Source organism: Gossypium hirsutum, chromosome D04 (assembly GCF_007990345.1).
Source record: "Gossypium hirsutum isolate 1008001.06 chromosome D04, Gossypium_hirsutum_v2.1, whole genome shotgun sequence".
Taxonomy (NCBI): Eukaryota; Viridiplantae; Streptophyta; class Magnoliopsida; order Malvales; family Malvaceae; genus Gossypium; species Gossypium hirsutum.
Window position 1 is genome coordinate 4,892,261 of NC_053440.1, and position 12,433 is coordinate 4,904,693.

General features: G+C 30.4%; 3 long non-coding RNA genes across 7 annotated transcripts; 1 reads left to right on the forward strand and 2 right to left on the reverse strand.

The window, feature by feature from the left end:
• Positions 1-353: 353 nt before the first annotated feature.
• Positions 354-1,579, reverse strand: LOC121216265 (uncharacterized). The gene is made up of 2 exons (XR_005912360.1): positions 1,017-1,579; positions 354-738 (listed from the first exon to the last, which is right to left on the reverse strand). It is a non-coding gene; the product is annotated as an uncharacterized lncRNA (long non-coding RNA).
• A 3,126-nt stretch (positions 1,580-4,705) lies between these two features.
• On the reverse strand, positions 4,706-7,158 carry LOC121216266 (uncharacterized). 5 transcript variants are annotated; one of them, XR_005912365.1, is made up of 6 exons: positions 7,144-7,158; positions 7,028-7,068; positions 6,501-6,813; positions 6,282-6,372; positions 5,057-5,200; positions 4,706-4,987 (listed from the first exon to the last, which is right to left on the reverse strand). It is a non-coding gene; the product is annotated as an uncharacterized lncRNA (long non-coding RNA). The 5 variants fall into 5 exon arrangements; XR_005912364.1 differs by lacking the exon at positions 7,144-7,158 and having other exon boundaries at positions 7,028-7,080; XR_005912363.1 differs by lacking the exons at positions 7,028-7,068; positions 7,144-7,158 and having other exon boundaries at positions 4,706-4,732; positions 4,770-4,987; positions 6,501-6,934.
• LOC121216267 (uncharacterized) lies at positions 6,302-7,069 on the forward strand. The gene is made up of 2 exons (XR_005912366.1): positions 6,302-6,428; positions 7,012-7,069. It is a non-coding gene; the product is annotated as an uncharacterized lncRNA (long non-coding RNA).
• Positions 7,159-12,433: the final 5,275 nt, after the last annotated feature.

Below are 12,433 nucleotides of genomic sequence, written 5' to 3' on the forward strand. Positions count from 1 at the left end.
TGTTGATTTTTAAGTTCAAATTCTGATTTTCACAATATGAAATTAAAATCAAAAGATGAAAGGTGGATAAGGCAAATGAGATACCACAACCTACCTATTTTTTACTAACAATTCCAGATTGGGAAAAGGACCATGAAAACCTGTATGTACACACAAGAATAACTTGCAGTGACATTTGATTCTAGTTTCTCTCATTTTGTTGGTCTGTCAAAAGTCGTAGGCCAACGACACCCAGTCAATTCGATTAACCCACTCCAAAAAATAAGCAATTATCATTTGGTGAAAAATACGAGGGGAGGGAAAAATAAAGAGGAAAACTTAAATTGTTTAAAAATATAAAATAAAGAAATTAGTTTCCCAAGAAAACAGTTTTTGATAAATGCAAACTCCTAAACATAGATGGTATTTCATTGAAATTCTTTCACCTCACCATCAGACATTACTTTGGTTTTTATTCAAAACATTTTTAATTTTTCCTAACACTTCTAAACTTTTTACTACAAGCTTTAAAAAAACTATAATAGGGCCCAATCGACCCAGGTCCAAACAAAATTAAAAAACAGTCCAACAACTACAGGCCCAAAACTAACCTAAGCCCAAACAACTAAACCACACTCCAAAACACCCAAACCCTAGCCACATGTCCAGCGCCGTAAGCCCCATCAGCCCCTGCACGTTGTGCCCCACGCCCGATCGCCTCACGTTTCGGCCTCCACGTGCGCCAAACTCTCCACACACCTAGAAACATGGACTCAAAGGAGTCCAAAGGAGAAAAAACAGCAAGCAATGGCATTTTTTGTTTATTTCCTTTTTCTTTTCCAGGCTATAAAAAGCTACTTTTAATCTATAAAAGGGGGATAGGGTGTAAAGAAATACGATTTGAAAAAACACTGAGAATACAAAGTTTTTTCGAAGGTGAATCGACTTTATTTTTTACTTTGTCTATTCTTTTTTTTTTGTTTTATTTTTTTATTTATCTTTCATTTTAAATATAAAGAAAGGAGGAAGAGACTTACCTGGTCGCCGGAGTCGTCAGGCCGGTGTCTTCTCCGGCGAAATCGGGGCGTGGAAGCGTAGGCTGAGCGGCGGCGCAAAGCTGGGTTAAGGAAAACCCTAGCAGAGCACCTTCCCCCCTTTCTCCCTCTATTGTTTTAAGAAAAAGAAAAAATGAAATAGAATGGTGTTTTTTGAAAGGAAATTTTAGTTTTTGTATTGAAGACAAAACGACGCCGTTTGGGTGGCCATGACCCGCGCGGTGACCCGACTCGGGGAGGATCCGTGCGTTTTGAATTTTGGGGAAATTTGTACATTTGGTCCCCCATTTTTTATTTGATTTTAATGCAGCATTTTGTGTATTTTCGATTTGGCCACGAAATTTCTTTCCTGTTCCAATCTGGTCCAGGAACCATGTGCATGTACCCACTGGAACGGCGCCGTTTGGCCAAGCGCGGGGATAATTATTTCTTTGGTCCTCCCCCTTTCATGCACAATTTGATTTAACCCTTTTTTATTTTTAATTTTGACCCTAAAATTTTGTTTAAATTTGATTTAATCCCCATTTATTATTATTATTATTATCATTATTATTATATTATCTATACATATACAGACGCATGTTTTATATATATATTATTATTATTATTCTATTTGCATAGTTTTTACATACGCATATATACGTTTATTTTTATCCACATTTTAATTCAAAAACATACATGCATTTCCATAATATGTACGTACACCTTTTTTTATTTTTAAATTATTATAAATATTTCGTTATTATTTTATATACTCCATTATTTTATATACATATCGTACATATATGAGTATTTTAATATACATATACGTAGTTTCATGATTTACCAATACATATATTTATACATTTTTTATTTTGTAAATATATACACATATACATATTTTTTGTATTTTATCCTTTTTCACGATTTTCAAATACATATACATGCATTTTTTTTAGTTTTTTGATTGATATATTCCATTCTATCTTTTTATATGTATCCTTGTACATGTGTGTCAAATATATGCATGCACGTATTTGTGAATTTACTTGTATATTGTATTTGTATATATATATTTGTAAATATTTATTCGCATATGCTGTAAATTAAAGTATCTGTATCATATTGTATATTAACTTTTTGACATACCCTTTTGAAAATATATTTTGGTTTTAACCATTCATCAAAGTTATTTTCTTGATTCGAAGGTTTTTTTGAATAAAGGCATTATTCGAAGTTTGGGGATTTTCGAAGGAAATTGAGCCCTAACGTATTGGGTTCGGATTTTCTTCGTTAATCTTAAATGACCGAGGATATTCTTTATTCAAAATGCATGAGTATAAAAATCATTTTTGGGAACTTAACTTGTTGTGCCCTAACGTATTGGGTGTGGCATGTTACTTTCTCAAAATTAAGATTTTCACATAAAATAAAAGTGATATTCAAAGTTCGGGGATTATGAGAAATTGTACCCTAACGTATTGGGACTCGATTTCTTTACATGACTTGAACAATTGGTTATCCTTTTGCAAATTTCATCATTCAAGCTTATTTTAAAATCTTTTTAACTTTCGACACTAAGACATCAAATAGTCAATTTGGTACCGATTTTGGGCGTTACGAGGGTGCTAACCCTTCCTCGTACGTAACTGACTCCCGAACTCGTTTTCTCAAAATTCGTAGACCAAAATAATTTTTAAGGTGAGCCGATCACACCTTAATAAAGGATCGGTGGCGACTCCAATTTTTATTTTTTTAAAGTTGACAACTAATTTTTTTGTTTAAAAAAAAGGGGTTTCGACAAAAACATATTTTAAAAATAATTCTATGATTTTATTTATGTAAAAACTGTTTGATATTTATATAAGAAAATAGTTGTCAAGTATAATTCAGATTAAATAAAAATACATTAAAAATTTTTGATTTAGTAATCTTTTATGCTTAGCATCTTAAAAACATTAAAAAAATCATGTTTAGGAAATAATGGATTATTTGTAAATTTTGGGACTCACATTTTTATATGTAACCGATTAATTGTTTAGAAAAATAAATTAGAATACTATGTGTATATAAAATATTATTGATTAGTTTAAATATTTTATTATGATTAAAATATTAATGTGAATTTTTACCCAAGCTGAATAAATAGTAGTAAAATAATGGAAAACACCAGTAAAACAACAAAATTAAATCGTTTATTAAAAACAACCGCTTTGCAAGGTGATCCGATCACACCTCATCAAAAAGGATCGGTGGCGACTCCCATTTTCGTTTTCATTTTCTAAAACCCAAGTCGACCCCGTTTTTCATCATCTAAAAAATGGTGTCAACAATGGTTTTAGAATTTGGAGAATAATTTTTTTTTCTGTCATCTGATCCTTTTCTTTTTTTTCGTGGTTTGGCAGCTTGATGATTCTTTGTTCGTGGGAATTGAAGTAGGGGAATCCATTGTTATCAACGACCCGAATGGGGAATTTCAGGTTACAGCTTTTGATTCTAATCATTGTCCTGGTAATTTATTCAGTTGATTGATTTCTTGGTCTATTTTGTCGTTCTTTTTGTTGATTTATTATTTGGGAATTGTTTGTTGATTACTTCTCAGCATTGGGTTGTTTGAAATTTGAATGTTGTGATATGGCTTTAAGTTGAGAATTTTCTTTTATAGGGTTCATTTATGGCAACAATTATACGATTTTGTCCTTGCTTATGCAAACAAAGTACTGAAGGACTCTGTCTGATTGTTATTTATTTATCTTAATTTTCAAAAGCAGCAAGGCAACAAGTGTGTTTGGATGCTAGAGTGAATTCTATAGTTTTGAGTATTAAAATTTTAATTGTCTTGACATTTATTTGGAAAAAAAGAAAAAAAGAAAAAATGTCGCAATCAGTTTGATCTTGGGGCCATTTTCCTTTTAAATCAATTATCCTGTTGCTTTTGTCTTATAACAAATTATTTTGCAAGTTAAAAGCTAATAACAAAAGGCAAGTAACAAAAGGGAATTTGTAATGGTTTGCATCCTAAATTAATGTATGCTTTTGAAGAGGATCTTGATGTTTGCATTTAGTTCCGTTATTGTTCCCATGTAGTACTGATCTGGATAATACACTACACCAAAATAAGCTTTTAGCGGCGCTTTTTAAGGCCTTTAGCGACGCTTTTTAGCGCCGAAAAGCGCTTTTCCCACAAACACCGCTAAAGACCAAGATCTTTAGCGGCGCTTTTCCCACAACGCCGTTAAAGACCAAGACCTTTAGCGGCGCTTTTTTCACAAACGCCGCTAAAGACAAAGACCTTACCAAGACCTTTAGCGGCACTTTTTCCTGAAACGCCGCTAAAAAACAAGACCTTTAGCGACACTTTCTCCAAAAAGCCACTAAAGGTCACGAAAAATAAAAAAAAATTATAAAAACGCCACTCCATTCTTTAGATTTGCTCCATTCCTATCCTGAATTATTATAAAAACGCCAATCCCTTTACTTGCTTAAACAAATCCTTTAGAACTGTTATCAGTACATACATCATTCTTTGGTTAAAGATTGCAGCAACAGCAAAAGTGAGATTCCACCAATTAAGAAATGTATAATTTAATTTGAAGACGTATTAAAATGGAAATTCATGAACAAGAAGATAAATGTTTTTCACTATATCTCATGCAGCAAGTTAAATTGCCTTTGATTACATAACATTCCTAAAAAAAATTGAAACTAGTTCATATCAACTTGCTCAAGTTGAATCTATAAATTGCAAATCAACACCTTATTTGAACTTACAATTCTAGGAAAGCATAAAATGTAGTTCCATGAGCATGCATTTAAAGTAGCAAAAAAAAAAAAATTACTGATTACAGTGACAGTCCAAGCTCCAAATCTAGCTCTTATGTGTCACTTGATTCTGAATTTTGACTGCTCAATCCCAATGAGTTGTTGAGATGTTTCTTGCTCCTTGAGTGTGAATCCTATAAGAATGTAAGGAACTAAAACAAGTTATATTTTATAACACAATCATCACATAGCACATAAACTAAAAAAAGGAAGGGACTTACTTGTGTGTAGCAACCTCAACATGTAGGTTTAAAAGTTGTGGTCATGTTTGGTTGTGCAAAATGTTGGATGTCTAAGAAGCCACTGCTTGGCTGGGAATCACCATATCTGATGTTTTCCCTTTGATCGTATTCTCCAACCCCCATCTGTAATAATATATAATTGTAGTACTTGATTTCATTAGTATAGTTATTGATGCATAAAGAAATTGGGGAGGTGACAATGGAAAGTAGCACTTTAACACTTCAATTTACAGCGATAAAACATCTCAATTTGCAGCAACTAAACACTTCAATTTGCAGCACTTAAACACTTCAATTTGCAGCACTTAAACATATCAATTAACAACATTTATACACCTCAATTACAACGGTAAAACATCTCAATTTCCAGCAACTAAATACTTCAATTTGCAGCACTTAAACACTTCAATTTACAGCATTTAAACACTTAAATTTGCAGCACTTAAACATATCAATTAACAACATTTATACACCTCAATTACAGCGATAAAACATCTCAATTTCCATCAACTAAACACTTCAATTTGCAGCACTTAAACACTTCAATTTACAGCATTTAAACACTTAAATTTGCAGCACTTAAACATATCAATTAACAACATTTATACACCTCAATTACAACAATAAAACATCTCAATTTCTAGCAACTAAATACTTCAATTTGCAGCACTATCAAATTTCGGCATCAACTGACATTGTCCCAACATCCAAAACAAACTTAAAGAAGTATATAATTATCATGTAAAAGAAAATATTCATCAAAGTATCTACCTCTCTCAACTCCTACCCTTAACAAAATTTTGACTTGGGATGGTGGAGTGATCTGTTTTAATAGTTGAAGAATTTACTAAAATGATTAATTATATAAGGATAATTATTTGTAGTAAAATTTAATAATTTTATAATTATACATTTGATTAAAGAGTGATTTAATAAAAAGTACATAAAAAAACAGCAGAATCTATCAATAATTAAAACTTTTATTCTCTTTATTTGGCATAATACAATATAAAAAGCATATATAAATATATGAATGTAGAGGCATATATAAAAAGCATATATAAATATATGTATGTCACAGAAACTATATTCATTTATGTAGAGGCAAGTCTTTAATATATAACCATGGAATCATCAAGAAATGCTTCTCTTTTCTTGGAAAAAAAATAAGTATCAAACTTCCAGAAGTTAGATAATTGCTTACTCGGGACCACCGAAACCCATATTCTTTCCCAAAGCTCCATTATACTTCACCACAACAAGCTTATCCAAAAGCTGCTTAGATTCAGTAATATCTGCTTCAAGACAGACAGAATCCAAACAAATTATACAAGCTGAACTCTAATGTACTGTTATATTTTTCTTGATGCTATATTTGGAATACAATAAATTCACAAGTAGAAGAATAATGAGAAAATATTACCACAAGACATAGGTGCTAAGTTATCATAAGGAACAACAAGCACTTCATCACTTGCACTGCATTCGCTCTCACTTGTGCTCTCTATTTGGTCCCTTTAATCAAATATCGGATTTCAAGTAAACCAGACAATTGGAAATAGTTCCAATAACAAAACAAAGAACAGAAGAAACAATGCAACAGCAAACCATGAAAACTCAACTCGTATAAAATAGACAAACTTCAGAGCAAGAATTCCAGACAGAGACTACAAAACCCAACTTGTTGTTGTCTTCAATGATCCAAGATACTTGACAATGTTTTTATGATTCAAATTCTACAAATAATTCAAATAAGATACCAAAACCCAACTTGTTACCATCAGCAATGAGACCAGCAGCAGTAACTAACTACCATGAATTTTAAACTAAAATATAAGATTTGTTACCAGTAGATAACAAAGGAAGACAGTCATTCGGTGGTAGGAGTACTATCAGAAAAGCAAAATATCTCTACTTACAAAGAAGTCAATGAGGTTAGATTTCCTAAACTGGATGGTATTGGACCTTCAAAAGAGTTCCCTTGAAATCTCCTATATAAACATTAGGGAGTCTTTCTTACACAGTTCACAGTTCTTTAAGTTTAGCAAATGTTGAGGGGATCTCACCACTTAATGCACAACTGTTAATGTATCTGCCAAATTCATAAACCAATTGTTGTTATAATTTCAAGGGTGACTTGTAAAGACAATCATGACAAAAAAAAAGCTTCACCGAAAATGACAGGAGCCTGATCAGGCCAATGGCATTGGTGGCACCAAAGGTGCCAAAGCCATTGGTGGCACCAATGGTGCCAAAGCCATTGGCAGCACCAATGGTGCCATACTGATTGGCGGCACTACTCGTATTATAAACACGATCTCTGTCCAGCTAAGGGAGAAAAATCATGAGAAAAAGAAAAAGAAGAAGAAGAGGTGCTGCGGAAAAGAAGAGAAAAAGAGAGAAAGAGAAGAGAAAAATAAGGTGTTTTTTTAAAAATAATTGATTATATTGTTGTTATTGTTTTGTATTTTTTGTAATATTTTTTGTTTTAGTTTAGTTATTAAGATTAATAAAACTCAAATTGATAGTATTATTATTATTATTATTATTATTATTATTATTATTATTGTTGTTGTTGTTGTTGTTGTTGTTGTTAGTATTAAGATGTTATTATTGTATTAAGATGTAACTTAGTAGTATTATTGTTGGTAAAAAACTAGTGTTATTATTATAGTTAGTTAGTTATTATTTTTAGTAAAACCCTAATTAATAATTTTAGTGTGTATTATTTTGAGTATAAAATTATTAATATTATTATTGTGTTAGTTATTAGTATTAGTGGTTAAACGGTTTTCATGTACAAAATTGCATATTGAAACATTAAATTTTTTTAAGTAATTTATTTACCGTTCGAGAATTTTAATGAGATTTTGTTTTTTTTTACAGATTAAATATTGAAGATGTATGCTAAGTTTCTTGTATGCGTTAATTTCGATGGAGTCATCTTGACAACAAGTGTTGGATGTGTATTTGAATGTCGACTGTAACAACCCAGTTTTGACTCTAATCGGAATAGTGGTTTCGGGACCACATATCCGAGTCTAAAAAAAAAATTAGTATTTTATTTGGTGTATATTTTGTGTGAATTTGCATGTGTGGAAGTTTCGTGAATTAATATTATGGTTTGAGTGCTTAATTAAAGAAAAAGGACTTGATCGCGTAAAAAAAATAAAAAGGCTAGTTAATGTGTAAAGTGTTAAATTGCTAATGCCTTTTTAATATGGAGTCCTTAATTTTAGGTATTAGGATTAGCAGACTTGTGGAACGTCCCATGAATGCAAAAAGTGGGGATAGCATGGGACATGTTTATGCCGATGCGGTGTTGAGAGGTGTTATTTTAAACCTGGAGGAAGCATGGCATGAGGTGTTCAACAGAAAAAGGCAGCTTCATTTAATGATCTGCCGATATATTTGACTTGGTTTTTTTTTCGTTCCTATGGTCACTTGCTAAACACTACACCCACCACACTAGTATTTTTTTTTTATTTTTTTGGTGCCACCAATGTCATATTTAATATATATACTTTTCCAAATACGTAAGCTCGTAAGCCCATAGCAAGTCTCCATTTTATATTAAAGATAACATATTAAAACAAAATATAATAATGTCTTTGGAAAACTTTCGTATCCCTTTTTATTTCGAAGGTTCATTCAGGAATTTTCCTCTTTTTCTCACTTCTCTTTTTATCGATCAATTTCAATTTCTCATCTTTCTTGATTTATAACAATACATTTAATTTATATAACATTCACACTATTCATTCCAGTCCAAAAACATTACTTTGAAAAATTACATTTTTTCCCCTAAAATTTCACAAAATTATGATTTTACCCCTAGGCTCGTAAAACAATTTTTATTCAATTTCCTTACATTTTAAGACTAGTTGAACCATTTTATGACAATTTCAATTCAAAATATTCACTTATTCACACACTTATGGCATATTTTATGAATTTTCCAAATTAGTTCTTTTAGGTGTTTTTATCGAAAATCACTTAGTTCAAGGCATTTATCACACTCCAAACATTCATATTCTTTCATAAAAACATCAAAATACATGCATATCATTTTTACACTTTTCGCATAAGGCTTTCAATATTATCAAAATTAGCTAAGTTGAAAAGTATCTCCATCTATAAGTAAAACAAATCGCATCAAGGTCGAGAGATATCACACTATCACAGGTTATATAATGACATGTATATTCCAAACTTTACATATGCTACGTTCGGTCCGAGAATCGACTAAACCTTAACTCTGATACCACTAAATGTAACACCCCTAACCCGTATACATCGCCAGAATAGGGTTATAGAGCATTACCAAAGTTTACTAATTAATTTTCAGACTTTTTATTTCATCAAGCATTCATATTTATAACCAATCAAAATCAAAAAATTAATTAGCCAACGTTAACCAATTTAACTTATACTTAACCAATTTAACTTATACATGCCATTATAACCAGAATCAAATCATCCAAAATTATTGATAGAACCAACGGATAATGTGATATATCTCCAACAAGCTTCCAATCCAATCGAGCTTCCGATAATCATTTCAAAACATCTAATAATTATACATATTACCAATAATAATTCAATTCCAATAATAAAACACACATATATATAATATTTATTACCAAATAGCATTCACTTCAATTAAAATTATACAAAATATAGTTCATACGAACTTAACAGGCTACATTGCAGAAATACCAAAATTCAGGGACATTTTGAAAAAAATTTCTATTTTTCTCAAATTTCCACCCAATCATTATCTAAAGAATTCATTTCATGCAATTTGGTCACTTTTTGACATTTTTACAAATTTACCCTTAAAGTTTCACATTTGTTCAATTTAGTCCCTGAACCTAAAACATGTAAATTTGTCATTTTTAATGAAAACTAATGCTAGTTGAATAATCATATATTTTCTTCCTCATCCTCTCCATTCCACATCCTTAATGTATATAACATGCTTATAGGTAACATTATCTATAATTTCACCATTTACTTATATATTCATTCAAAGCTGTCCACTTGAGTCGTAGTCAATAAATTATTTATATCTTGAGCTATAGAACTTAAAATTAAGATCCGCTAATTTTATCTGAAACTAGACTCACATATATTCTTGCCATAAAATTTTCAGAATTTTTGGTTTAGCCAATAAGTATAGTTTATTCTTTAAAGTCATCCCTATTTTGCTGTCTGACAGTTCCGACCCTTCTTCACTTAAAATTAATTATCTCCTCGTATAGAATTTTAATGATGTTACCGTTTGTTTCTATTGAAAATAGACTCATTAAGGATTTAAAAATATAAATTTAAGCCTCTAATTATTTTTATCCAATTTTTGATGATTTTCCAAAATCAGTATAGGGGAACCCGAAATCATTCTGACCTTATCTCACAAAACCTATTATATATCATAATTTACAATTCCATTGCTTACAATGTTTCTTCTATGAGAAACTAGACTCAAAAATATTTAATTTCATATTTTTTTAATCCTCTAATTCAATTTATACGATTTTTGGTAGATTTTCAAAGTCAGACTACTGCTGCTGTCTCAAAATTGTTTTAGTGTAAAATGTTGATATATAACTAAATTTATAACACTTTCCTTCCCTTTCTCTTCAATATTTTCCATCACTTTCTCTTATTTCCCTTTACTAACAAAACAAGAATATAGAACCTTATATAATGAAACTCTACCTTAACATTAATTTCCTACTTTTTCCATAATATCAAACTCAAAAGTACATAAAAATCTTGATGTATTCTTACCTTATGCCATTAATTTTAATCTTTAACTTGATTTTCTCCCTCCTCCAGCTTCTATTTCTTGAATCTAACTTGATATTCTAGCTCCCCATTGTCTCCTTGTTATCTTTCTCTCTTGATGGATATGGAAATTCTTTTGATTTCTAGGTGAAAATGGTGAATTTTTGGTAAAAGGACCAAATTGTAAAGAAAAGAAAGTTTCTCTCTTTCTTTTCTCTTCATACGTGAGTTGCATGGGGAAGAAGATGATGATTCTTCCTCTTTTCTTCCATATATATACACTAAATAAAATAATAATAAAATAATAAAATATCATTAAAAATCAGTTTAAATATAAATAAACCATTATTTATTTATTTAATCTAAAATATCTCCAACATCATCATTATTTTCTAGATTTCTCTTTCTTTTAATTGACCATTTTGCTCTTTAGATATTTTAAAATTCCATCATTGAGTCATCACTTAATTTGGTAAAATTATAATTTATCATAATTTCTTCATCTATTCAATTTGGTCCCAATTCATCCCTCTTCCTTAGTTTCTAGATTATTCCACCTTTAAAATATTTACACTATTGGTCCTTTAATTTTTCATATTTACACTTTAACCTCTCAAATTTTGAGTATTTACTCTTGGGTAACAAAACTTTTCTCACTTTTGCAATTTAATCCTTTCTTTAATTAATCACTAAATCGATAAAATTTTTATATCAGTATTTTCATGCAACCTTCCTATCATAATGCAACCCATGTCATAATTTTAAAATAAATTTTTCCTCGTCGGATTTGTGGTCCCGAAACCACTGTTCCATCTAGACCCAAAATCGGGCTGTTACATTTAAAAATTCCAATAATTATGTCTGTTATAATAATTGAAATAATATTTTCATTTAATAATAGATAATTGAGTTTTTAGGAACTTGACTGTTATAATAAATGGTTAAGTATATAGATTAAAGATAAATCTGGGATAATTGGGATATAATGATGTCTTTTATTAAAACAAAATATAATTCCCTCGAGGCAATTTCAAATATAAAAATAACTTTAAATTTATAATTACGTTATTTGCGAAAAGACATGTATGCCAGCCAAATTAGGTGGGAAATATTATGTGTATAAAATAAAATTTTATTTTGATTTTCAAATCTCTTCATCTATCATTATTATTTTTATTTATGGTATCAAATTCAACTAAACTATCAACGCCATTTAAAAAATTAATATAATTTTTTATCAAGTTTTCACTTTCCAGTTCTTTAGATTTTGCATTTTCTTTTCTTTTCTTTGATAATCTTTATTAATCCCAAATTTCAAAGGGAGAATAAGATTCAAATAGACTACAAACTATTAGAGTCACACACGTGGCGTACTGGCGACCTGAATGAAGCTAACAAATTGCATGAAGTCTTACTCAGAACACTATCACCTCAAGCAAAAGAAGAAGAAAGACAATCGCAGCAAAAGCACCCAACATTATTCTATTATTTAACACCAACTCCTTCGACCAGAGCTACCGTACCAACCGCCCGATGGGGAGTGATCTACAGATAAATACATTACTG